Source organism: Hevea brasiliensis, chromosome 10 (assembly GCF_030052815.1).
Source record: "Hevea brasiliensis isolate MT/VB/25A 57/8 chromosome 10, ASM3005281v1, whole genome shotgun sequence".
Lineage (NCBI taxonomy): Eukaryota > Viridiplantae > Streptophyta > Magnoliopsida > Malpighiales > Euphorbiaceae > Hevea > Hevea brasiliensis.
In genome coordinates this window covers 18273861-18283897 of record NC_079502.1, presented here as the reverse complement: position 1 = coordinate 18283897, position 10037 = coordinate 18273861, and the positions used below count along the sequence as shown (strand labels likewise).

General features: G+C 35.4%; 1 non-coding gene across 1 annotated transcript; it reads left to right on the top strand.

The window, feature by feature from the left end:
• Nucleotides 1-9609: 9609 nt before the first annotated feature.
• LOC131170103 (small nucleolar RNA R71) lies at nucleotides 9610-9716 on the top strand. Its single transcript, XR_009141045.1, has one exon. It is a non-coding gene; the product is annotated as a small nucleolar RNA R71 (small nucleolar RNA).
• Nucleotides 9717-10037: the final 321 nt, after the last annotated feature.

Sequence of the window (10037 nt, the reverse complement as noted above, 5' to 3'; positions counted from 1 at the left end):
ACATTTTCATGGAACAACCTAAGGGTTTTGAATCCCAAAATGGTTCCAAGGTATGCAAGCTAAAGCGATCCATTTATGGGTTGAAACAAGCTTCGAGGAGTTGGAACATCCGTTTTGATGAAGCCATTAAATCCTTTGATTTTATCAAAAAATGAGGATGAGCCATGTGTATATAAGAAGGTTAGTGACAGTGCTATCACTTTCCTTGTCTTATATGTGGATGACATATTGTTGATGGGTAATGACACAGGTATGTTGACGACTATAAAGGTATGGTTGTCAAATACATTCTCCATGAAAGACTTAGGGGAGGCAACCTATATTCTTGGGATTCGCATCTATAGAGATAGAGCGAAACGAATAATTGGTTTATCCCAAAGTCTATACTTGGAAAAGGTGTTAAAGATGTTTAACATGCTTGATTCCAAGAGAGGATTGTTACCAGTGAGACATGGTATCCACCTTTCTAAAGAGATGTCTCCAAAGACACACAAGAAAGAGATAAGATGGCCGAGATTCCATATGCTTGGCTATTGGAAGTTTAATGTATGCAATGTTGTGTACTAGGCGGATATCGCATATCTTTGTTAGTTTGACTAGCAGGTATCAATCTAATCCAGGTTTGGAACACTGGATAGCTGTCAAGAATATTCTTAAGTACTTGAGAAGAACTAAGGATTTATTCTTGATTTATGGAGGTGGAGACTTGCAATTGGATGGTTATACTGATTTTGATTTCCAATCAGATATCGATGATAGAAAGTCTACCTCTGGATATGTGTTCATTTGTAATGGAGGTGCAGTCAGTTGGAAGAGTTCCAAACAGAGCACGACTGCAGATTCCACTACAGAGGCTGAGTATATTGTTGCATCAGATGCTGCAAAGGAAGCTGTTTGGATTAAAAGTTCGTGACAGAACTTACAGTAGTTCCTTCCATTGAGTCAGCAATTCCATTACACTGTGACAACAATGGAGTAGTCATACAGGCTAAGGAACTAAGGTCTCACCCAAAATCCAAACACATAGAAAGGCACTACCACATTATCAGACATATAGTTGGGCAAAGGCGATATAGCCATGCAGAAAAATAACATCAGCTGAAAAAATTCAGCTGATCCATGCACTAAGCCTTTGTCACAAGCTCAGTTAGACTGACATCTTGAGAAGATGGGTCTAAGGTATTGTAATGAATGGCTCTAGTGCTTGTGGGAGATTGTTAGTAGTATGCCCTAGAGCATATCATTTAGTATGTATCTTGTATATATTTTTATTAATAAAAAGGCATTTCCACTTTTCCGTTTACATAATATATTTATGTGTAATAGAAAAGGTCCATTGATATTTTGTTAGAAATATTATTCTTAAGTTGTTAAGAATATGAGTGACAATATTTCCAGCACAAAGTATCATAAATAGGTTCACAATCGAGGATACTTCATAATAAGGACATGACTTATCCAGAAAGATTGTATTCATGTTTGTTCCCAAGTTATTTATATGAGATATAAATAAGATGGAATGGTGAGTCTCATGCCATATAACAAACTTGATAGGCACTTATAAATGATAAGTAGGCCGAACCAGTGACACTTATGACAAGCACATGGAGTTTACTCTTGTCAATGTTTTGTCATAAATCATATTAGTGCATATAATCTTTAGACCTGAGATAGCACAGTTATCTTGTATATAGGTAGTTTGAGTTTGATCGCTTTCATACTTGTACTGTGTATGGGTATATGGGCATGTGTTGGCTCCTACTAGTTATATATGGAGGTAGGTGTTGATCAAGATGGAATCTGTTCCTCTAAGTAAATAGAGATAAAATCCTATGTTCATTTAATTGTTCTTGATGTTTCAAGTTCTGGCGGAGACAGATAGATTTATTCAGAAAAGAGTTTCTGATGAGAAAAATCTTTTAATCAAGAACTGGAATTAAAAGAGAACATAATATTCATAGCAAATGGAGTTTGACATAAACCATGACTCCAGCTTGAGTTGGGATTTTGTAACAGAGAGATTCTAGTGCATGGTAACATATGATTATAGGTTCATTTAAGGTAAACCTTATTACTAATTGGGTGGCCATGGCATGCTATGCTAGGTGTTAACCATGGTCTATGAGGTTCATAAAATGATTTAGAGAAATCATTTATGGTAAGAAAGAGTTCTGATGATATTAAGAGTTGATATCATGTCTCATTGCCAATTAGTGATGAGCCTAGTAAGTCACACACATACACAAGTTATCACCTATTTAAATATGATTTAATTAATTAATTAAAGAGTTTAATTGATTAATTAAATAGGTTTGGTTTGCAATTAAATTGCAAAGTCCCTAGCATGACTTGAAACCAAATCTAGATTATTGGATGTGTAGTATAAATTAAATTTATATTTAAAGTGTTTAAATATGAATTTAATTAATGAGAAATTAATTAATAGAGATTAATTAATTAATTTATATTTGATATAAATTAATTAGAAGAAGAAAAATAATTATTTTGGGTTGAGAACTCAAAATTAAGACACGGGCATTTTGGTCATTTTGCAGTGTGACACGTTGCAACATGAGATGGTGACACATGGGATTACACATAAGCTTGCCAAATGTTTTTAATCATGTAAGATGATTAAAATCAAGATTAAATATAGGTTTGACACTTGGCACAATGTGATTGGGTCACTTAAACCTAGAGCTAATCAAAGGGTGACATGTGGCAAGGGTTTAATGTGTTAACCTAGCTATTTAAGTGTTGTTATGAGAAAATAAAACACAACCAGCAGCCACACTCCTTTGTCATGCCACTTTGAGGGTTTTCATCTCTTCTTCTTCATCTCTTATCAATTCAAAAAGATTAGCCATCAATCTCTTGAATTAAGAACACTAGAAATTGTTTCTAGTGTCCTATTTACATCTCTAATCTCTTAAAAGGCAGAACTTGAATTTCTAATTAATAGAAAAGGCTTTAGAAGCTGTTCAAGGGCTGCCATAGGTGTTCTTGGTGTGGACAAGCTAGAGGGACAACATCTGGTGTCACGAAGCGAATCTCAAAGCGCAGACACTGCGATTGCATCAAGAGGTTAGTGTAATCGTTCTTGATTTAATCTAGGGTTCTAAAATTAATCTGATTAATTTTAAAATCTTAAATGGCAAATACAGATCCAAAAACATATTAAAAGAGTTTTAATATGTTGTTTATCATTGAAATCAAATAGATAAAAATAAATCTTGCATGATGCATGTGACCCTAGGTGAAAATTTTTGAATTCAATGGTATAAACTTGTGTTTTTCACGCTTCCGTTCCTTCAACAACATGCACAGGACTAACCCACTCAATGTTAGAAATGGGGTAAATAATTCCAGCAGCTAGTAATTTTAGGATTTCCTTTTTCACAACATCCTTCATTGTAGGATTCAATCTTCTTTGGTGTTCAATAGAAGGTCTACTATTTGGCTCTAGAAAAATCCTATGCATATAGACTGTTGGACTAATTCCCTTTATATCATCAATTGTATAACCCAAAACTCTCCTATATTCTCTCAAAACTCTCAACAATTTATCAATCTCAATATCAGTCAAAGATGCATTAATTATAACAGGATATGTTCCATTGGGTCCAAGAAAAACATACCTGAGTTTGGAAGGAAGAGGTTTAAGATCTTCCTTTGGGGCATCCTCTACCTTTAATGGTGGTGATTTAATCTCCAAAGTTTGCACTTCTTCAAGCTGAAAAATTGTGGCTTCAGGAAGTGGTGGAGAGCTCTTCAAGTGTTGTGCAAAAGCAACCATGTTGTGATTATCATCATCAATGCTCCCACCATGGGCTAAGCAATTTTCAAGAGGGTCTTGTGGATAGCCTTTTCTGAAATGCTCTTGAACAATCTCATCAATAATGTCTACCCACAAACAAGACTCAACTTCTTCATGTTTCCTTTTCATGGCTGGATTGATGTTAAATATCATTTGATCATCTCTCACTCTAAGTGTCAATTTCTCACCCTTTACATCAATTAATGCACCAGCTATTGCCAAAAAGGGTCTTCCCAATAAGATAAGAATTATGTAGAATTTCCCAACCTTGATAGGCACATTTTCTAGAATGCCTTCTGGATACTTAATTGAATGGTCAGCCAATGAAAGATACATGTTTGTGGGCTTTAACTCTCCCATATTCAACTTCTCATATATTGAAAGTGGCATTAGGCTGACACTAGCTCCAAGGTCACATAAGGCATTTGCCACACAATTATCACCTATATGACAAGGAATGGAAAACACACCCGGATCTTTGAGTTTGAGAGGTAACTTCTTCTGAATTATAGCACTGCATTGCTCTCTCAAGTTGATGGTGTCATAATCTTCTAGATGTGGGATTTGCAGATGTGGGATTTGCCTAAGGAACTTTATAAGGGACCACATCGGCAAAGCACGGAGATGGTCTTGGGTTCAAAAAGTAATGATATATAAAATGGGGGAACTAATCACTAGAGGCGCCTTTTGGTGGAATGGCCTGGAGAGTTGGAAGAACTCCAGGGTTAAGCGTGCTCGCTTGAGAGAAATCCTAGGATGGGTGACCTCTTGGGAAGTTCTCCATTCCACCTATGGGATAAAACTGTGAGGTTTATCGCCAAAGCAGACAATTCCTCTAGTGGTTGGAGCCCGATCGTTACAATTGGTATCAGAGCCGCTTGCGTGTCCTCTTGAGCGATGGTGGGGCAAACCTCAGCGAGGACGCTGAGTCCCGAAAGGGGGGGAGAAAGGTCCCTTAGGCAAATCCCACATCGGCTGTCACACCCTCTCCTCGTAAGATGTAACATGTTCCCATAGTACACCTAATGAATTACCGTACTTCACCTACCGGTAACCCATTAAATATACTACAAGGGATATTAAAACAATTTTCGTTCATTTTGGAATTGGTGGGTAAAATTTTTTCAAATTTTAAAAACCTTTATTTAGAGTCCAAACATAAATTAAATTTTTTGATATTTAAAATCTCCGCAATTTTTACAAAAATTTCGGCAGAATGCCATCTGTATTTTGAGAAAACAGTTCTTCAAAACCTGAAAATAGAAACACTCCCAATATATTTCTCAATCACAACTCCATTTGCAACCACCAAACTTCAAATCAACAGCAATAGCAACACTTTAATTCAAAATCCAAATTTCAAATCAATAATTAATACCTCAAAATATTTCATAACTCATGCACATTGATTTTTAAATCATTAATTTACAGTCATAAGTTAATTTACAGATACAAAATCTCAAAAATAATATTATTACAATTTTATCTGTACAACTGCTCAAATTACAGGGATACATATGCATACTATGATATTTACATCAAACTAAACTACCAGGGTATAGAAAAATACCCGTACAAAAATTTTTCAATTGTGCTCTTTTCTAACTGTAGCAACTCGCTCTGCTGCTATGTCCTTTCCCTATCTGCGACAGCAAGTTAAAGCTATCGCTGAGTATATAAATACTCAGTGGTGCACAATAAATCATAAAATGCATAATATAAAACATTTATGAACAAATCCTCATTCAAAAATCTCATAATCGCATTTCACAATTTTTTTTTCTCAAATCACATTTATAACAAATTATAATTTTCAAAGCTTAATATAGAGCACAGCTTGATCAAACAATTTAATAAACATAGTATTGCCAAACAATAACACAACTTAGGCCATGACACAAAATTTCCGAACATGCCGTGTGTACATCACGACAAGGCAAACACCCCCACTAATCGAAATCAATGAGGGAGGTGGCTAGCTAGCTAATGAGTACTCATCCACACTCAGCCCTCAGACTGGGAAGCTAGAGAGGGAGAAAACTGATCAAATATCATACTCACCCCACAAGTGGAGGAGGAACATATTAGTATTGTCATGCTAAGTGTGAATTAAAAACAATTTAAATCAAGTTATTCAAACATTTTATACAATTCACAAATCATATTTTATTCCAAACTTTTCATTTACAAGTAGGTAACACACTATTTTTTTCAAATAAGATTTTCAAAGCCATAACTAAATTCAAAACCATATTTTTCAAATATTTCATACAAATCAATAATTAATTTTCCTTCCAAATTTCCATTGTAGAATAGGCAACACAACATTCTCAAAATTCATAATAAACAAACACATTCATAATGTATAACAAATAAATTTCCATTATAAAAACTATAATTTAAAATTTTTGTGCACAAACCTGGGCTTAATCGCCTCTAGGTTTTTCGGGTCTTTTTCAGCTGAAACATAACATTTATAGTGTTTCAGTATCTTATTTCACACTAAATCCAATAATTAATTCATAAATACATAATTCTAGCCCAAATATGCTTAAACTAACATTCTTGGAAATTTTCATTTTGGAGTTACTATTCATGGTACTATTCAAGTCAATTTGTTGACTTTCTAAGGCTTAATAGGTATGAAAACTTCAACTTCACCCACATACCACATTTTGGTTACCAAACTTGTTGGTTTTGGTCATTTTCTCAAATTTTATGTCTTTTAGGCAAATTTGCAAATTTTCAGTTTTGGTGTCTTAAGTTGCACTGTTCCATTGGTCATCTTACTGTTGGAATTTGGCAAAACTTTCTTTATAGAAAATATTCCCTATTGTCTTAAGTTTATTCTCCTTTTTGAATCACTCCAATTGGAGTTTTGTAACTCGAGTTATACCATCTGAAACATGGCTGCCGGATTGGACTCAACCCAGAATTTTAGGCAATTTTTTGGTTCTGGCAGTTTTGGGTCACCAACTTTGGGTGGCCAAACGACTTGGTTAATGACATAATTTGGGTTTGTATTCTTCATAAAAGTTTTAGATCTATATCTCATCTGTCCACTGGTAAAATTTTAGGTCATTTAGACCTGCCTAGCTTAAGTTATGGCCAAATGAATAAATACTGTTCATTTGGTCAGTTTGTACAAGGCAGACTGAGATTTTTCAAGTTTGGTCAATTTGTTCACTAGGTTTTGGTCACTTTTTGGGCATGCTTCCTAAATGAAAATTGTGTCATTTAGTGTCTATTTTCATTCCCAATTGGTCTCATACCAATTGGATTTGTAAAATTTCATTTTTGGTCCCTCAAATATAACTTGCAGCATGACCACACTCAATTCGAATTTGGCCTTAACTCCAACCATTCCAACACACTTCATTTGGTCACCATTGACCATTTCTCACTTCAAATTAGGTCCAAGATATCTTTTACCAATTTTTCACATTTTTGGTCTCTAAACCCTAAGGGTTAAGAACCTAATTCTTCAATAGCTTCAAATCATGAACTCAAAGTGTATAAACATTATCTACACTCTCAATCAAACTTGCCTACATATTTAATTGCATCCAAACCCATCAAATCCTATTCATCTCTAACATGGACGAATTTCATGGGTTGCTATACATGCATGATTTTTTTTTTTCATTTGTTTCTATAATAATTCATCCACATGAACTCAACTTCAAGCATTTATACTAAAGAAAGAGATTTGATTAACTTACCTCAAATTATGAATTTTCTACTTCTTCAAACCTCCTTCCTTTCCTCTTTTTTCACTTTCAATCTTCAAATCAAGACCCAAGGACAAGTTTTAACCAAGGAAACCTCAAAATCTATGGCTGAATTTTGGTTTAGAAAGCTTTAAAACAAGCTTTCATGGTGGAAAAAATGGAAGAGATGAGAAAGGGAAGAGAGAGTGGGCGGCACATATGAAGGAAGAAGAAGAAAAATGATTTTTCTTTCCTTTTTTTAAGTATTTTATGTCATTAAAAATTGCTTTTAACTTGGTCAATTATGTAGAGAAATTAAAATTATATTTTGACATCATGATGATGTCATCCCAGTGATGTAAATAAACCTTTTTAATTTTCTTTTTCTTTGGCATTTATTTTTCCATTAATTCTTTAATTTAATTCTTGATCCCGAAATTTTCTTTTCTCTGATTTTATTTGACAGTTAGGTCAAAAGTCAGCTCTCAGGGTCAATTGACCAAATTGCCCCTCGCCGGTTCAACCCGGTTTGTAAATAATTCAATGTTTCTTCCGGCTCCCTAACCTAATTATTTGACTGAATTAACAATTCTTTTTCGTGATTTTCTCTTTTCCACTTTGTTCATAATGGTCCTAAGGACCGCGGCATCACATTTTACTGTTCGAAATTTGAGTTTAAAATGACTTTGCAGTCGTTCCCGAGAAGGTCACCCATCGCTGTGACTCTCGGCTCGTTTAACTTCTTATGTTCTGTTTTTCTTATTTATACTTAACTAGTTGACAATTACTAATTATTTGTGTTTATGGTTTATCTAGTTGTCTTAAGTGTGGTTCCAATCCCCTTAATTGTCCGGACCAACTTTGGTCATCGAAACAGTGAAATTTACCAGGCTATGCAAATAGGGGTGTTACATCGGCAAAGCACGGAGATGGTCTTGGGTTCAAAAAGTAATGATATATAAAATAGGGGAACTAATCACTAGAGGCGCCTTTTGGTGGAATGGCCTGGAGAGTTGGAAGAACTCCAGGGTTAAGCGTGCTCGCTTGAGAGAAATCCTAGGATGGGTGACCTTCTCGGAAGTTCTCCATTCCACCTATGGGACAAAACCGTGAGGTTTATGGCCAAAGCGAACAATTTCTCTAATGGTTGGAGCCCGATCATTACATGAATTTTCTTCTTTTGTGCTCGCTTTTTCTTCTCTCTTGTTTTCACTCTCTTGACCAACTTTCTTACCACTTCTCCAGGTCACAACCTTACATTGTTCATGAGGGTTTTGTGGTTAGCTAGGTAGTTTTCCATAGGATTTACTTCCTGATGAGCTTGCTTGTTGAGCTAATTGAGTCTCCAACATACGATTGTGGACTTGTAATTGATCCATGGTTTGTCTCATGTGTTGCATTTCTTCCTCCAATTTGTTATTCATCTTGCTTTGTTCAGCAAAAAATTTCTCCATCATGCTTTCTAAGGTTGGCTTCGGTTCATGAGGTGGAAGGGGTTGTTGTGCTCTTGCTTGATATCCAGGTTGTGGCTGCCTTGTGGGCTAAAATTGAGGCCTATTCTGCTGCATATACTGCTGGTTATGAGCATAATTTGAGCTTTGACCTTGTTGAGCAAAAGTTACTTGTGGTCTCCATGTTGAATTGTTCACATTATAGTAAGAATTTCCCATAGGTTTCTGTTGATAACCTCTTGCATAAGCAGCTTGTTCTTGCAAATAATCATTACCATAAGAAGAGTAATCAACTCCACAACTTTGGGTTCCATCTGTGTAGGCAACTTGTTGCATAGTTGTAGGAGTTGAGGTTGTTGCCTTTGTGCAAAAATCACTAAGAAGTTGAGTCAACTGATCAAATCTTGCATTCATGTAGCTAACTGAGTCAAGTTCATAAATCCTAGCCTTCTTTGGCTCAAATGCTCTAGGATTTCCCCACAAATGGGTATTATAAGCAATCTTCTCTAATAGATCATAGCATTCTTCACTTGTCATTCTCATGAAATCTCCTCCTGCTTGTGAATCAATTGTGTTTCTTATGGCTAGAGTAACTCTGGTGTAGAAATTCTGAACAATCATCCATTTGGGTATTTCATGATGAGGACATTGCCTTTCAAGCTCTTTAAATCTCATCCAAGATTCATACAAAGTTTCATCATCCCTTGGTTTAAAAGCTACCATCAAGTTCCTCAAATGAGTGGTCTTCCCAAGTGGGAAAAACTGAGGTAGAAAAGCTTGAGACAGCTGCTCCCAAGTAATTATAGTAGCTTATGGAAGTGAGTCATACCACTCTAATGCTGAATCCCAAAGAGAGAATGGAAATAAGGTGAGCCAAATCACTTCATCTGAAACTCCAAGCTGCCTTTGTGTACCACATATCATAAAAAATTTCTTCAAATGAGAATGAGGATTTTCAAGTGGACTACCTCCAAATTATGAATTCTGAACCATTTGAATGAGACCAATCTTTAACTCAAATTGATTAGCTCCAATAATAGGTCTTTATCTCTCACATCT